This window comes from Typopeltis vanoorti, chromosome 4 (genome assembly GCF_054136105.1).
Source record: "Typopeltis vanoorti isolate ZY-2024b chromosome 4, IOZ_Tvanoo_1.0, whole genome shotgun sequence".
NCBI lineage: Eukaryota > Metazoa > Arthropoda > Arachnida > Uropygi > Thelyphonidae > Typopeltis > Typopeltis vanoorti.
The window spans coordinates 88,161,243-88,180,400 of NC_143552.1; the positions used below are offsets into that span (position 1 = coordinate 88,161,243).

General features: G+C 35.0%; 1 protein-coding gene across 4 annotated transcripts in view; it reads right to left on the reverse strand.

Moving 5' to 3' along the window:
- The window catches only part of LOC150107481 (nucleolar transcription factor 1-A-like), a 554,391-nt gene that overhangs the window by 264,409 nt on the left and 270,824 nt on the right, over positions 1-19,158 (reverse strand). The window lies entirely within an intron of this gene.

A 19,158-nucleotide genomic window follows, 5' to 3' on the forward strand; every position in this document is an offset into this window, starting at 1 on the left:
GACAAAAGATGTTATGGAGTGTTTTCTTTCTACCATTCTGATCAGTGAAATAATACTGTTAAGAACTCTGGAAAATAATAAACATAGTCATTAACATAGCTACTGACCTGCTTAAATAGGCAAATGGAATGCAAGGCTCATTATAGGAAATGTAAATGTATAAGTAAAGAGAATGTTTACAAAAGAAAAATGACTAAATTAGAAATAACAATAAACATAAAATTATAATATTTGCAAAAAACCAGGCCGGCCTGATTAGTTGAGTGGTTGGCATACCCACTCTCCAACCACCAGGCTGCAGATTCGAATCAGATTCGACTTTTGTGACGGACAATGCAGTGAGTCCAAGGAGGCATATTGTACATAGAAAAGCTGAGCGAGCCACCAACTTCCATCTTTTCAAGTCATTCCAGGAAAGGAAGGATCTATTATTTTCTTTTAATCATAAATTTGATTCTAGGAAAAATGTTGATTTTAACTAAAAATCTGTCCTATTCTTCATTTGAGTAGGACCAAATAGTGAACACATCAACATAATGAAATCAAGTGGAGGGAAAAGCAGTGATAGTATTGAAGAGTCATTTTTTCAAAGTGTTCCATGATATAACTTGTCACCACTGTTAACCAGTAGTGACAAAGAGGAACCCACGGCATAAAGGTTCACATGCTTGAAGAGATTACCTTGTCAGCAAAGGGTAAAGGGGATGCACAAGACTGTAAAAATTACAGAGGAATAAAGTTGATGTCCCACACAATGAAGATCCTAGAAAGGGTTCTTGATGGTAGATTGAGGAAGGAGGTGGAGATTGCAAAGGAACAATTTGGCTTCATGCCTGGTAGATCAACAACAGATGCTATCTTTGAGTTACGACAGATGATGGAAAAATATCGAGAGAAACAAAAGGAGCTACATCTGGTATTTATTGATCTCGAGAAAGCATACGATAGAGTGTCAAGGCAAGAAGTCGGGAGATGTCTGAGGGAGAAGAAGGTGCTGGAGAAATATGTCAGGTTGGTGCGGGAAATGTACAGAAATGTGAAGACAAGTGTTCGGACCTGTTTGGGACAGACAGAAAGTTTTCAAGTAACAGTTGGCTTGCATCAAGGGTCAGCATTAAGTCCGTTTCTCTTTAATATTGTGATGGAGGTGGTAACAGAGGAGGTGAGAGAAGATGCGCCTTGGACAATGTTGTATGCAGATGACATCTTGCTGTGTGTAGATTCAAGAGAAGAAGCGGGAACTAAACTGGAAAGATGGAGAAAAGTACTGGAAGAGAGAGGTATGAGACTGAGCAGAAGTAAGACAGAGTATATGTGTTGCGCAGTGGGTGGCGGCGGCCAGGAGACAGATCTGGAGCTGGAAGGAAATGTCATCAGGAAGGTGAGAGACTTTAGATACTTAGGTTCAACAGTGGAAGAAGATGGAGGAGCTGAGAAGGAAGTGGGATGCAGGATACAAGTGGATTGGAGGAACTGGAGGGAGATGGCTGGAGTGTTATGCGATAAGAGGGTGCCGATCAATCTGAAAGGCAAAATTTATAGGACAGTAGTGAGGCCAGCTATGACATATGCTATAGAAACTGTGGCCCTGAGGAAAAATAACATCAGCAGGATGGAAGTAGCAGAGATGAGAATGCTTAGGTGGATGTGCGGTGTGACCAGAAAGGATCGTCTGAGAAATGACTATGTCAGGGGAACAGTGAAAGTTACGAACTTAGGAGCGAAAATACAGGAGGCAAGGTTGAGATGGTTTGGTCATGTGATGAGGAGGGAGGACGAATATGTGGGAAGAAGGGTCATGCAGATGGATGTGCAAGGAAGGCGGAAGCATGGGCGGCCAAAGAAGAGATGGAGGGAGCTGGTAGAAGAGGACTTGAAGATGAAGAACTTGGATGTGGTGACAGCCCAAGACAGGAAGGTGTGGAGGAGACTCATAACAAACAGTGACCCCACTTAAGTGGGAGAAGCTGTAGAAGAAGAAGAAGCTCCATGATATAACTTGTCACCACTGTTAACCAGTAGTGACAAAGAGGAACACATGGCATAAAGGTTCACATGCTTGAAGAGATTACCTTGTCAGCAAAGTAAAATAATTTAAGGATGCCAGCTGGAAAATTCCTAGAAAGAAGCTGAATAGTTATATTTAATGAAATGTTGCTGAAGAGAGAAACAACATCAAAACTCACCATGATGTCAGAGAAGTGAAGGTGGACCTTTCACTTTAAAGATGATACCTGTGTATTCTTAAATGTAGGAAAGATTTTCTGGTAATACTGGAAAGCAAGTTAGATAAAATTTTTGACTTTATAAATAGGACAACTAATATTATTGATCCCCGGCTGCAAAAGAATGACCATTTTACATATTTTGGGTAAGCCATATAATCTCGGTGTTTTGCATGAAAAAGCTTTATAACTTTCTGATGGAGTCAGCATCCAACAAATTAACAATGTCTAGCAATTGATTTAATTTATTTACTTATTATTTGGTGTAACTTCCAGTGATAGGTTTATAGGTAGAACAATCTTGAAGAAAATGCTGATCTTATCAGGGGCGAATGCTGGTCTTGAAATTCACGCTTGCTCCTGTTATCATTCAGGGAATGAGAGGTGTGATTGAAGTCTGATTAGCAGAATAATGAATTACAGACCATTTAAAACTATGTACAGGTAACCCTTGTATAACATGGATGTTAGGTTCCGCAGAAATGCCACGTTATGCGAGTCTCAGATCACATCGAAAAAGTAGGGTTATGTTCCAAAATCACTTTTTTTTTTAAAATTATTATTTAAACAACAATGACATATCCAACAAAAAAAAATATTTTTATTTAATTCAGGTAATTCATGTAAGTTAAGAAAACATATATACTATGAAACAAATACATAGTATAAAAATTACAAATTGTACTTAAACTTCATTGCACATAATGCATAAATGTTTTAGGCAAAATAAAATAGTGCATATTTTAATCTTTCATAGCACGAGGATTGGTTAATAAACACTGGTTTTGTCATGTAATCATTACTACAAAACAGAAGAGTAATTCTATCTTTGGAAACTTTGAATCCAGGAGCTGATCTTTAATTTTTCGAAATATAGGTGGGTTTTTGCACTTTTTTCCAATATAACCCAGACTCATCTGCATTGAACATCTGGTCTGCACTAAAAATGTTTATAAACTTTGAGAGTTTTTTGTTTAATAAGATTTCCATCCATAGGAAATTTTCTTTTGAGGTGCAATCTTCTATCAAAATCATTAGAAATTTCTCCATTTTTCCATTAGAATATCGCATACACAAGCAAAGCGCTTTGCACTTATCGTTGATCCAGCAATAAACGCTTTCTCGGATTTTATGTTAATTTTGTTTGATTGTTCGAATTGTTGATTCATTTAAATTCAAAGTCCCTACAAAAACTCCTGGTTTTTCTCTATTTTTCAACTGATCCAGGATTTTGAATATTTTTCTTTGAGAGAAATAAATTTTGTTTTCAATATAGCTTTTTCCTTTTCATTGCAGTTTGTGGCTATTGCTATATAAATAATTGTTATACAAAAAAAGCAAGCATTACATATTGTATGTAACTCACCAGAAAATAAAGTGCTCAGCTTGAGATGAACACACTTATGATTTTTAATGCACTTTCCTGGCAGAACAAGGACAATTTTCAACAATAAACATTTTATACGGTAAACAATTGAGTTACATGCATGCTAAAGGGTATTTCCCCTAATATAAATTCGCTACTTATAATTACATGCAGGATACAGGCAGACACAAATTTAACGAAGATAAAATTTGATGTTTAAGTCGCGCGGTGAAAAACACATGAAAAGATAAAGGGTTACTACAATTTGTAGACCGTGTTTTTATCGGAACCGTGTTGTATAAGTATACCACATTATACGAGGGTTACCTGTATTTAGAAATTTATGTACATTTAATCATACAAATACAACATTTATTTTACAAATGATATTCTATCTTTTTCAATTTAGCTACTTGAATACAAATTCTACCCTACAGTTCTTCTTTATGAACTAGTCAATAACATCATCATAAAAAGTTGGTTGTAACTTAATTTTCCCAAGCCCCCCCCCACACACACACTTGTAAAGGCTGGCTGAAGCTCACTGGCTAGAGCTACTTTGACTGCATATGGCCCATGTTTAAGCAACAGGGTGAGATGACGTTGAGGGAGCGGAAATGGCTATGTGCACGCATGAAATCACAGTGCTGAAGTGAGGACCTGGATGCTCCCACAACTGAGCAAGCCAAGGTAGCTTGACCGTCGACCTTCGATACACAACGCAAAGCTCAATTATTGCCGCGCAAGCTTAAAACATCTTCTGTCTACAAAAATAAAAGCCTAAATGGAATGCTTTTATTTTTGTAGACAGACTGTAGATCATAAAAATAAAGTATGTATTTTATTACGCATGCATTTATCAACAAATAAATATTACTTGTTTTTCAATTAATGAACTTGTGCAGCAAGCATAGAGAATTCGCCACTGGATCTTATGATTATATTCTTATTAATCCATGATGACTGTACAATGGGCTCTTGTTATTATTATTATAAGAACAGCCATAATATTACTTCAGAGATAGTAATATTATGGCTGTTCTTTAATGAGTGTCGAGCTTTTATTTCTGACAAAGGAATGTTTAAACATAGTAATTTTGCACTATATAAAGTATGTGTCATTCCAAAACAAAATCTGTTAGCTGAATAAGAAAGATCATGTTGGTTCTTTTCTATTGCAGCATGAAATCAACATAAGGAATTTTTGTTTGGATTGATATAGAAATCAAGGCCTCTTGATACAATTTCATCTTGGATGAATTTGAAACAAGACAAGTTTACTATTTTTCTGTAAATTGAAGAGTGGAAGAGTAAAGCTGTCTACTTATAAAACTTTCAAGATAAGATTTAGTTTAGATTTACAAAATACTTTCTTGACAGATTCTTTAAAAATGTGAGATGTGACATTATATATCTCTTGAATTAAAGTTCTTTGAATAACATTATCCAAGCTACCAACAGAGATAATAACTTTGGCCAGGTTACGTTTTGCACAGGTGAGCTGGTTTGAAAGTAAGCCTTCATTGGCCCATAAATTGGTTAGTCATCTTATGAAATTGATCTTCATGCAGGATGCAAATTTCATTATTAATACTAACATAATTCATAGGCATGATAAGCTTACTATACATGTAAATTATGTAAAGAAAAATAAAGCATTTAACATAAAGCACACATTTTAATGTAGTGTTTCAGAATCCTTATTCCTGCAATGTATCCTATTCTGGCTAGATGGGTCATACTGTAGACACTGGGTGGTCAGAACACATGGATCACATCCATTTTTTCCAAGCTGAGAAATTTGATCTTACAGAACATGGAATTTCTACTAGACACAGGATCCTATGGCACAAAATAAAAATTCTTCACATAAGCCCCTTTCAAATCTAAGAGACTCTTCAACGAATGCTATGAAGCTCTTTGCAATCAACCTAATCTAAACCAGAATGATGGTCTAACATTTCAAAATTCTGGAAAATGATTACTTTAAACTCTTACTAATAATATAGTAAGACAACAGACACAGAAGGCAGCAACTCACAGAGGGCACCATGCAAGGATATTAGTTCTGTTGTGAGTTACAATTAAAATTATTTTTTTCCTCAATTACGTAGTTTAGTGCTGTGTACCTATTATAGTTATAACAGTGTTCTGATGATACTCGTCAGAAAACCAGTGAAATATACTAAGTTTAATAATAAAAAAAAAATTTTTTTTCTCTTGGTGTTACTTATACCTTAAAACATTATTAAGAATCATCAGCAACAACTAATCCTTTCTATGCAAATACACTAGAATATGAAACTGATGAATGCTAGCAGCTTTCAATAGTAGTGTGTAATAAATTTCTTATTACAATGAGATTCCAGGGAAAGTTGTATGCTTTCCTACTGCCAGGAATGCTGAGGGTCAAAGTCATTGACAGAGAAATTTGCAATAAGGATGAGATTTGACTGCAGTTAAATATGACTAGTGGGTGTCAAATAGTTGAGGTGAACTTGTCACTGTAATAAAAACTATGTGGGAGTTTGGGATTGATTGCAAAGAAAACTTAATTAAATTAAAACCCATAATTTCACTGCAAAATATCAGTTTGAGTTTTTAAAAACTAAAAAAAGAAGGCACTGCATTTTTGCAAACTTTTAGAGGATTTTTCAGAAAATTATATCTTTGTAATGTAAGATGGAGTGCAGTCATTTCACTGAGTAAATGCACAAAGGATACACTGCATCCAGTTGGTGGTGTATTTAAAAGAAAATAATGTTTAAAATCTGAAAACAATACAGTTGCAATTCATGCTTTTCAGAAAGCTCTGACAAACCATTTGAAAGAAATGTGTCCCTGTTAAAATATAGATATATAGACAATGCTTGAATTCCCACTCCCCCCAATAGTCAAGTTGCATTGTGCCATTATATGAATGTAGCCGGTATAAATTTAAGAAATATGATGCTCCGAAGTCAGTGCAACTGTGTCCAAGTAAAATAGCTGCAAGAAGCAAATCGATGGAGTTTCAAAGAGGCATTGTGATAGGATGCCATGCTGCAGGCCAATCTGTTCCAAAAATTGTTGACAAATTGGACCATCCCAGGTCAACAATCAGTGATATCATACTAAGATGGAAGTGCAGAGAGTCAGCTGCAAGTGCTACCCACAATAGGTGAACCACCACACCCAATGAACGTGACTGCAGGGTGCTACGTAGAATAATATATGAAACTGCTTTGTCGTCCTACACATTGAATGCAGTTCCAGGCATTGAATGGAACAAGAATTTGCACAAAAACATTTAGAACTGAGGCTCATAACATGGGTTTTCATGGTAGGGCTGCAATATGCATGAGCCACATTACCCAAAATAACCAACATGCAGAATCAATTTCAGTGGTGCAAAGAACATGTATAGTGGGATATGGAAGATTGGAAAGTTGTGTTATTGGAGCAAAGAATCATGATACACCATCTACCAAGCAGATGGATGAGTATGGCAGATGCCTGGTGAATGCCTCTTACCAAAGTGTGTAACTCCATCTAGGAAATTCTGAGATGGTGGTGTGATGATATGGTCCTATTTTTCCTTGTTTGGCCTCAAACCACTGTTTGTGGTGCCACGAACATTGAACATCGAGAGGTATCTGAACATTCTGGACAACGCAACACTTCCTACTTTGTGGTATTTCTATGAAACTAACTATTATTTCTTTCAGCAAATGTCATAAGGCGGCTGCTATAACTGTGTGGTTTGTGAACATAAACGTCACCACACTTGACTCGCCTCCACAGAGCCTTGATCTCAATCCTATTGAATATCTGTGGGATGGACTGAAGCATCAGGTGATGTCAAGGGATGTTCACCTCACAACAGTCTGGGAAATCAATACATGCCTACACAAAATTCGCATCGATCACTATCGTACACTTGTGGAAAGTATGCCACATAGGACTGCTGCATTCATTATAGCGAAAGGAAGTCCTACATTTTATTAAGTTGAGTAGCATGGCTGTTTGTTCCTCACACACTCTGGTATCCAATGACTTCTTTCCAAGCAGAGAGAGAGAGAGAGAGCGAGTGTGTGGGTGTGTGCATGGGCGCGCCAGAGTTTCCCAAACTGTGTTCTGCGGAAGGTGAATCTGTGAGAAGTTCTCCTGGAATTTGTCATTTAGTTGAGGTGAACTTGTCACTGGATTTGCAATTTTCTAAGCATTTTTCATGAATAAATATTTTATAGTGGAAATATTTTGAGGAGAATAATATTCGTGAATATGTCGAAAAGCTCAGACCCAGAACGCTATTAACATCTGTGAATCGTTAATTTTCACACATCGAAACCTTTCAACATTTGGGAAAGGGAATACCACTGTTTATGACCAGTCATAAAAATTGCCTGCAAGCTGATTTTAACAATGGGTGGCGTATCCTCTGTTCTCAAAACTGAAGGAAATGACATCTGTGTAGCAACTGTCAGTGACCAAGTGGCACATTTCTAAACATGGAAATATTCATGAATTATCATTAATTTTCACACATCGAAATTTTTCAACAATCGGGAAAGAGAATACCGCTATTTATGACTGATCATAAAACTGACTGTAAGCCGATTACAACAATAGGCGGCGTGTCCTCTGTTCTCAAAACTGAAAGAAATAACATCTGGATTGCAAATGTTAGTGACCAATCAGCAAGGAAGTATAAAGAAAATTTTCCCACTAAAAGTGAAGATCAAGGTAGTCTGTATCCGGTTCTCAAATCTAGTAATACCGAATACTTTCTTTGCAAGTTCGTATTGTACGGTAAAAGTTTCAAAACTGTAGTGCCATGATTTTTTTAAAAGTAATAGGCATGCATATTTAAATTTTAATATGAATAAGAGAAAAGGGACTTTGTTTAATTTTGGTATTAAGAAATCTCTTAGGGGTGCTTAATAGTCAAAGCTGTATAACTGAGAGGAAACCTCCACATAGCCTTTAAAGGAATGCAGAGAACAAACCAGGGCTTCTGCCAGAACGTACAATCCTCACCTTCTTGTGGTGCATCCTGTTGGGTATCTACCTGGATACTGAACGAACAAGGATGAGTTGTCAATTTTGAATTTAGCCGAACAAATTGTATTCTTATTGGCTTAAACTAATATATAAAATGATGGTACAACATGACAAAATTTCATGCCGGCTGAGGCGTCGCCCGGTTAAACAAAGCCCCCGTTGTTTTCGACAGGGAATCGGACAAAAACTGGTCAGATCTTTCTGAGCAATAAATACAAAATGTTATATTCAGGCAATGACAATTGAGGAAAAGAAGGGGTAGCCATAGTATTCAACACAAAATACGAGGCTCATCTTCTTGAATGGCAGGCAGTCTCAAGTAGAGTGATGTGGGCAAATATCAGAATAGGGAATTGGACAATGAGACTTATTTGTTCCTATGGTACCACAGAAGGTTCTGCTAAGGTAGAAGTGGAGGAATTTTTTGATGCTTTAGAAAAAGCAACTGACACAATGAAAAAGGAAAAGTTTGTCCTTGTTAGGGATGTAAATAGCAGAGTAGGAAATGATTATCAGACATACAAAAATACTTCGGGAAAATTTGAAGAAAAGAGCAAAGCTAATAATAACGGCAAATACCTGTTGGATTTCTGCTCAGGACATGGACTGGTTATTACTAACACCATGTTCCAACATAAAAATGTGCACAAATACACATGGAGAGAAGGCAAGGAATAAGAAAAATGTTATTAACTATATTATTGTTGATAGTGACGTTTTCTCCCTGGTGCAGGGCACAAGAGTGTACAGAGGATTTGAAATTGAAAGTGATCACTATTTAGTCTTGAGCAGGATAAAATTGAATTTCATATTGAAAATAATATGTAAGAAAGTTTTAAAGCAAATAAAAGTTGAGCAGCTCTCAGATGTGAACTGTAGACTGAAATACAAAAAGATTATTGAAGAAAAAATGAAAGAGTTTGAGAACAGGAACCAAGCCTTGGAGATTCAGTGGCAAGCTTTGAAGAAACCCTGATTGATTCAGCCAGAGAGGCATGTGGTGAGGTTGTCTGCAAGGATAGAAAAATCAGAACTCCATGGTGGACACAGAATGTTAAAAAGACAGCGAAGGAAAAGAAAAAAGCAAATCAAAAGTTCCTGTCAAATAAGTCAGCTTGTGCTCTTAGAGAATACAGAGACAAATGTAAGAAAGCTAAACACTGTGTAAAACTAGCTAAACAAAAGTCATGGGAGGACTTTGGCAAGAACATAGATAATAAATATCAAGAAGTGGTAAGATGTAGAACGGTTTTTTTTTTTTTTTTGTTTTTTTTAAATCAGAGATTTTGATTGTTTTGATTTTTTGATCAGAGCTTATTCCACCTTTACCATGAGCTGAATAAGACTTGCACTATGTACAGAGTCGCCCAGACCTGTACTATAAACATCAAGAAGGTAGCAAAATATTCTGGAGGTTGTTGAAGAAGCTTAGAAATGGAGGAAAGAGTGCTGTAAAAGGAGTTAGAGATGAAAACGGTGACATGAGAATGGAAGAAAAAGATATCCTTGAAGTATGAAGTAACTGATTCGAAAAATTGTTACATGAAACAAGCAGAGATAGCACAGTGGTAAAAAAGCACTCAACAGGCATACAGTCAAGAACACGTATCCATACTTGAAGTAGAAAAAAGCCATCAAAGGCTTGAAATGTGGAAAGGCAGCAGGAGTAGATGATATTCGACCAGAACTGCTGAAGTATGGTGGTTTAAGTCTTACAGTGGCTGCACTGTATAGTACAGAAGGCCTGGACAGAGGGACAAATTCCTGATGATCGGAGTAGAACTCTCATAGCACCCATATATAAAGAGGGAAATAAAACAATGTGAATTACAGAGGTATTTCCCTACTGAGTGTTCCTGGCAAGATTTATACAAGTACACTTGAGAAACGGTTGAGAAGAATTGTGGAAGAGCAACTTGGTGAAGAACAAGCTGGATTCATGCCAAATAGAGGCTGTCAGGATCAATCTTCACTTCACGACAAATAGTTGAAAAATCATGGAAATATAACAAATATCTGTATTTAAGTTTTGTCGATCTGGAAAAGGCATATGACAAGGTGCCAAGAGAGAAGCTATTCAATACGCTACATTTATATGGTGTCAATGGGGCATTATATCAAGCAATACTTAGTCTTTATTTGAGTTGTAAGTCAGCAGTTAGAATTGAAGGATGTACAGGAAGTTGGTTTAATCTTAAATCTGGTGTGAGACAAGGATGTACATTATCCCCTCTGTTATTCATTATCTATATGGATCACATTATGAAGGAAAGTGGTATTAAACATGATATCAGAATTGGAGATGTTAATGTCAGCTCTTTGCTTTATGTGGACGATGTTATACTTCTAAATAAATCTATTACAAGTTTGAAAGATTCCCTGACTAAATTGAAAAACTGTTGTAATAGATACGGTATGAAGGTCAGCATTAAAAAGACAAAGACAATGAAAATAGGTAGAATTGTTGAAAATGTCAACGGTTTTGTGAACGGGGAACCTGTGTAACAAGTAAAACGTTTCAGCTACTGAGGCATTATTTTTAGTGAAGATGGTAAATTAAATATGGAAATAGACAACAGAATCAACAAAGCTGGTATGGTAGGAAATCAATTGAATAAATTCATATGGAATAAGAGGGAAATTAGTTGGAACACTAAATTAACTATATAATACAAGACAGTGTTCTGTTCAAACCAGTTTTAACTTATGGATCTGAGAGCTTGGTCAGAAGTAAAACACTTGACCAGAGATACGAGAGTCCTGAGAAAGATTAGAGGCATGAACAGATGTCATCAATGGTAATATCATATTAAAAATGAGGATATTAGGAAAGAACTTGACATTGTCAGCATCCAGGAATGCGTTAGCAGAGCTAATCTCAGGTAGTATGGTCACTTAAACAGAATGGGCGAGGAAAGACTAGCAAAAGAAATGTTCTCTGCCAGATTGGCAGGAAAACGATCCAGAGGAAGACCAAGATATAGGTGGATTGATACGGTACAAATTGCCTTAGACGATAGAAATATAAGATCTGATAATGTTGGAGTCTTGACAAGTAACAGACTGGTTTGGAGGAAAATTGTAGATAGGAAGTTAGTAATGATGTAAATTTTTCATGTAGTACAATTATATCCTGTACACCCCTTGAGGGTACATGGCATGAATTTGATGATGATGATGATGAGAAATCTCTTTTTGAAGATATTTGTGAAGCAACAGATAGTGAGTCATCCACCACCAGCCTACAAAGCGATCTCCACGATGTACAAAAGGAGGGGAAAACTATCAGCACACAGGAGAAAAGGCTGCATTCACTCGTAAGTACTTATAATATTATAAATTTTTGGTGATCAGAATGGGATATGTCAATGAAAATCAGCACAAATTAATTTAATGATGTTGGCCTGAGGAAACTACAATATGCTACAAAATTTCATTAGTCCAGTGAGTGATAACCGATTTAAATGTAATTTTATATTTGTCAACATGTCACACCGTAAACATAAGTGTACTAATACTCTTTATGATTATACTATAATTAATTTTTAATTAATACATTACAAAATAACCAAGGTGTTCTGTAAAAATTTCAGGCTGAAAGTTTATTTTTCACTTGGTTAGAGTATAATAAAATTAGTTTAATCCTTTATCCAAGTGTGAGCAAACAAAGTTTGCGCCTGAAAGTATCTTCAGGACTGGGGTAAGGTGGTACAACACCAGGGCAACTAGTTGCAAAGGTGGAGCAAGCTACCAACACTCCTATCTCAGCCACTTGGGCCTGGCTCCCACTGAAGAGACCTCAATAAAGGTCGAAACTAGTCTGGGTAGTGGCCCTTTCCTTAATGCATAACATTAGACATATCCGCAAGGAGATGTGTTTTGCATTATAGGAGATACTGAGATAGGAGTGTTGGCAGCTTGCTCCACCTTTGCAACGAGTTGCCCTGGTGTTGTACCACCTTATCCCAGTCCTGAAGATACTTTCAGGCACAAACTTTGTTTGCTCACACTTGGATAAAGGATTAAACTAATTTTATTATACTCTAACCAAGTGAAAAATAAACTTTCAACATCTTTCTCTAAATCCAGAGTAATTCATTAAAAAAGGGTGGCACACCATTTGGCAACTCCTATAGGTAGAGATGACCTGCTAAAGCTTCTGCCTGGTATCTCCACTTGGGCCTGGCTACCACTGAAGAGACCTCAATAAAAGTCGAAACTAGTCTGGGTAGTGGCCCTTCTCTTAATGCATAACATTAGACATATCCACAAGGAGATGTGTTTTGCATTATGGGAGATACTGAGATAGGAGTGTTGGAAGCTTGCTCCACCTGTGCAACGAGTTGCCCTGGTGTTGTACCACCTTACCCCAGTCCTGAAGATACTTTCAGGCGCAAACTTTGTTTGCTCACACTTGGATAAAGGATTAAACTAATTTTATTATAAAAATTTCAGGATTTGTGAAGTGTTCCGTCGTAGGAAAAGTTTGGGAAACTGCTGGTGTATACTATATACACACACATATATAGTACATTTTAGATGTTAACCTGGCTAAGCAGAAAGATAATTTTGGTTTATTTGCAGAGTGGTACTTTTTTTTTTTTTTTTTTTGTCACATTCAATGGCAAGAGCTCATGTGATTGTTATGGAGAAACCATTGAATGATTAGCCATAAAGTTAGCAACTTTGTAAATGGCTACAATAAACTACATATTGTTACTGCAAATCACCTTCAACTTTTGTTCTCTAACACTGCTGGTATTAAATTATTGTATTCAGTAAAGACACTGAACATGAAGGTAAACTGCTTAAACAATGATTTGAAAAACCAGAATCTCATCTACTGGGACACGACACCATTGTGTCCCAGTAGATGAGAAAAATATTGTCGTCGGCCACTATTGTGCTTCAGAGCTTTGAACCTGTTGTAGTCACTCAAGCATCAAAGGTTATTTCAACTAAACTGAATGATATCTGGTTTGTTAAGGATGGCAACTATTAAAATTAATAATGACTTACTACAGAATTACTATTATAATTGAAAACACGATCATATCCTTTGAAAAAATGAATTACATTTAAGGGCACCAGTTATTTTTATTACCTAGTTAAGGAAGACTGGTTAAAATATAACAAAATTTTATAAGCATTTCAAACTGAACAGTGCACCTGTTCTTTGTAAACCCCAGTAACATGAAATTACATTGTCACATAGATGAAGTTACTGGCATAAAAGTAAGAAACTGAATTTTTCTAATCTTAATGCTGGTGACATGTAAAAACTCTCAAAATATAGCTGCTTACTTCACACTACTCAGAGAGTCCTAAAAACGCTGTCTTGATAAGTGGATGTATTTAATACACTGGAAGACAACCAAAAAATTTGCAATTTTCTCTATTTTCAACAGGCTATCTAAACTAAAGGATGACACTTAACAGAATGGGGCAATTTTTTTTTTATTAGCCACCTGTCAAGAGTATCTATCTTTCTCATAAAAATTTCAAATTTTTATTTAGTCCACCAGATACATTTTTGGCTTCAAAATCAGCCAGTTTTAAATTTTTGAAAACACTGAAGCAATTTTTTTTCATAAAAAAAAGCTTAAATCAAAATAATTTTGGGCAATAATATTCCACAACATGTATACATAAAACACAAAAAATCAGACTTGTGGTTCAACCTAGGACTAGAGTACAAAATGCGGGTGCCACCATCTTGAAAAAAAAATTGTTTGTATGAAAATGCAAATAAGAGATCAAATATTGCACACCAAATTTAAAATGATAATAAAAAAAAATCAGAAACTGGACAATGTGCAAATAAGTTATGATTAATTTCAAAATCCTTCGAAATTGTGTAAAACTCTGGCAAAATGCCAAGTAAAAAAGTATATTCTTCTATCATAACAAAATAACTTCATCAAAATCAAAAATTTATGTAGCTTCTGTATACTCTGATGATTTCACTTAGATGATGCTACTGGAAACCATAGGAAAGGAAATGCTAGACTACAAAAATGAAGGAATGAAAATTATAGAATTGCACCTTTTGTATTTTTTTACAGAAAGCTGATACTGTAAGGCTGCTTAAAATTCACTAAGTCATACATTCATTCCATATCTAAGCTTAGTCATTGTTTTTGTTTCAACTTGAAGAGTGTCAACCATTACAGATGTAATTATCTTTTGCCTTTATCTGTTTTCTTATCAAAGATCAGATAAAAAATCAAACAAACAACTGCAGATTGTTTAAAAAAAAATTTACCTACCCAGTGAGTATTATATAAGAGGAATATTGTGACTTGTAAATTAAAGTATAAATCAGATATAATATACAGAGGCATCTGTAACAGAATTAACTTTTCTCTTGAGAACATAGTCAAATATTTTAAATAAGCATTAGAAGCACACCCAATATGAAATATGTTGTAAGGAAAATCACAAATTTATAGTTATAGTTATATATATTTGATAGTTGTCCTGAAGTTTACTATATCTGCAGTAAAATACTGCAGATACAGTAAATCACAGTATCTCTCATATTCAGCTATGTCCTATAATATGTCCATCTTTGGCTAATAGAATCATAATCTGCAGCTGATCACCATAGGGACACTATTATTATTATTATTATTAAGAGAGATCTCCAGGGAGTTGGGGACTCATCGAGAAAGGTCACATATTACCTGCATAGACTGGGATTCCTTTTCTTGAATTATTTCATGTTAAGTGTACTCAGAACCTCCCAACCCAATCCATTTCAATCACACACCACTCTATGAGAGAAAAATCTAGCTCTCACCCCTTTCCTCAATGAATTCATTCTTACCTTACATGGATGCCCTCTCATCCTTTTCCCAACTTCTATATTTTACATTAAATATAAAATAGAAATATAAACAAACTTAGTTAATTGTTTCTTTTTGGTAAAAACACAGTACATTAATATTTTTGGTTCAGTTTTAAATTTGAATTTTTACTATTACAACACTCTCAATTATCCAGATTAATAACCTTTATATTTTTCTGGTTTATAAATACAACAACTCATTTTACTTTGCTGACTTTTAAAGTATATTAATACATATTATTTAACCATATAATCTGTATTTTTTGGTTGCTTTTAAGAATCCCTGATATGTTTACTACAGTCAGTATGAACAGACAAGACCAGAGACTGGCATTCCTTCCACTCAGTTTTGACTGAACCACTGAAGTAGGTCTAAACCCAAATCTTTATAAGATTTGGATTTAGTCCAATTAATCAAATATCAATTTACTTTATAACCAACAAGTTATCAAATGTCCTTGACAAGTCAAATTTCTGGACCATCAATTTACAGATAAATGTTTCTTGGGGAGGTGGGCAAGGCAAGATTGATGACATACAGTTTCACAGTATTTTTCCATATTTATTTTTAAGAAAATATCAACATATTTCTTCAAATTATTATTCAGACATCTCCATAGTCTGAAAACTCACTGTGCAAGGTACTCACCATTATTCACACAAAATATCTGTTCAATAATTCACTAGCAAGAGAAAAAATCCATCATAGCTAATTACACATTCTCACACATCTTTGATTTCCTGTTCTGTCCCTACTTGCCATATAATAAATTTTTTTGCTATAAATTTATCCTATAAACCCACCTCAGTAACAAATGTGTCCATCATATCCTCTATTTCCCACCTATTGAACAATTTTTGTAACTCATGAACTTTCAATCTATCCTCATAAGAAGCACTTCACAGATCTGTTACCATCTTGGTCACACAACAGTGGATCCTCTCTGCCACTTTCTCATCCTGAGAAATCAAGGTGCCAAATTAACGTCTTATACAGAAGCATAATAACTATCTTCTTGTGGTGTTCTTCAATATTCAAGTGATCTTTTATGCTGGACATTCTTGGACATCGGAGGTAATGTTGGACATCCCTGTCCAACATTATCTCCAATTCTTAGATTCGGTACTTCTTGCACAATCCCATCAATGTCAGACACTACTTGTAATTTTTTTTAATTCAAAGCATAATGGATGCCTGCACTAATCTGACAACAAATTAACCTTTAATTACAATACTACTCTATTAAAATTATTCCTGCAGGATAATTTAAATAGACTAGTTTGTCTATTTAAAGTGGACATTTCCTTTCATATCATTTCATATCTTTAAAGAGCAGCATCCTGATACAACATCTGAAACACAACACTAGTCACCTGTTTGTTCAGTCATCATGTCCCACCATATACTCTGACGTTTGTTTATCAGCTATCCTTATATTCATGTCACTAACTTCATATCTATTCCATTTGCAGACTTAGCTAATATGTTTCATGCAGTATCCTGTTAAATGCTTCAGCAATATCAGGATACAACCATTTCCTTTATTTAATTAAACTGTAACGTTACTATAAATTTCTGAATGAATTACTAAGGCAAGACCTATTTAATTTTTTTTAAAAATGTGCTTTTTCTTTCCACCAAGAGAAATTCTTAACTACTCATTCCTGAATTCTGCCCTTAACCTTTTCCAATACTTTGACACCATCAATGAGATACTAAATGGTCCATTTGTTACTATTATCTTGGGGTTCCCTTTATGCAACAAACTATCTTTTCTAGACTATCTGCTGCATGAAACCTGTCAAACAAGATTACTCTATCCCCACTGTTATTCATCATCAATGTGAATCACATTAGGAAAGAAAATGGCATTAAATCTGATTTCAGAATTGAAGATATGCAATCAGAACTGCCCATGACAACAGAAATATAAGATCTAACAATATTAGAGTGCTGACAAGTAATTTCATTTGGAGGCTAAGTTTTGAGAATCACATAAAAAAATGGGAGAACATTATAAATAAGTAAAAAATGGAAGAATGTAGATTTAATCATGTAGTACCGTCATAGTATCCTGTACAGTCCATAAGGATACATATTAGTAAACTGATGATTAAAATTTATCTAGCCATCTCAATAGAAACCTAGCAATTTTTTGTGGTGCATCTTTGAAAACAAAAATGATTTACTGAAATTTTAGTATTTAGAACCTAAAACTTGTCAGGTCATCTGAAATAGTTTAAAATCCAAACTATTTTTAATGGAAAAATCAAGCAAACCAATTCAGAATAATAAAAATTATGTTACAAATGGCAATAAATAAGCTGTGTACAGTTTATTTTATCGCCATTCTGAATCCAAAAACAATAGCTACAATTTGAACTCCAGTGATAGTGAATAACATCTGTCAAAATTCTGCGAATTTATATGAAACATGACATGACGCATTAATGTTTTTTATTGGTTATATATATATGAAAGAATGATCATTAACTCGGTTAACACACATATTTTTATAAAGAATTGAATGACTAGAACCGAGATTTAAGTAAAAAGGTTTTAATATAAAAACACACGACTAGTTTCGGCTTGTAACAGCCTTCATCAGGTGACATTATAAAAGAAAGAAAAAAGAAAAAACACTAAAATCCTGAAGCTTAAATAAACTATGAACTCCATAGAGAGAGTCTCTATACATAATTGACACTAAATCGTTGTGGTTGTATTTAAAGCTGTTCTTTCGTTAGTTGTATTGTTGGGAAAGTGCATGCTAGTAGCATCTCGTGAACGCCAGTACATGATTACAGCTGAATGACAATCTGGGAGGTTGTAGCTCAAGTTCTTATTTGGACGAACAGGAATGAAGATGATTTCTCTTGATTCCACGATTTTTCTCTCTAGTTCATCATTGCAACGGAAGATGTTAGTAGATTTTTCCAGCAGACTTTGTGACTTTGGTTTTCATCATTAGGATTAGCCAAGAAAAGGATATGACTTGATAATGCACTGACTCGCTGTCTCTTGTAAGTAATGTCCCTCATGTGTTCTTCCATACGAGATTCGAAAGATTTGTCTGTCTGCCCAAAATAAGGAATATCACAATCACACAATATTTTATATACACCAGAGTGTTTGAGTTGATGATGACAAAGTTTTGGGTGGCTTATTAAGAAATGGATCTTTGGAAGTGGAGTGAACAAGGTTCTGATATTGTATTTTCTTAGAACTTTTGCTAATTTATGTGAAACTGTAATTATGTCAGGAATAGATATATTGCCTTCGAATCTAATTGTTTCTTTGAGTGATGTCTAGGAGGATTAAGAAGGAATTTTTCAATGATTTTCTCTTGGAATATCCATTAACTTCAAAAGAAGTTTTCAGATGGTTTATTTCTGTAAGAAGTTCATTTGGGTCATCCAGAAGAGAATGGGCTCTATGTCCCAAGGTGGAAATTATTCCAAGCTTATGAGGAGGGAAGTGATGGGACTGGCTATGCAGATATCTGTTAGTATGTGTGGGCTTTCTATATATCGGTGAATATATATATACATCTTTCTATATATATTTTAATATTTTTTATATTAAAACCTTTTTACTTAAATCTCAGTTCTAGTCATTCAATTCTTTATATATATATATAAATAAAGCTTCAGAGATGATCCACATGACAGAC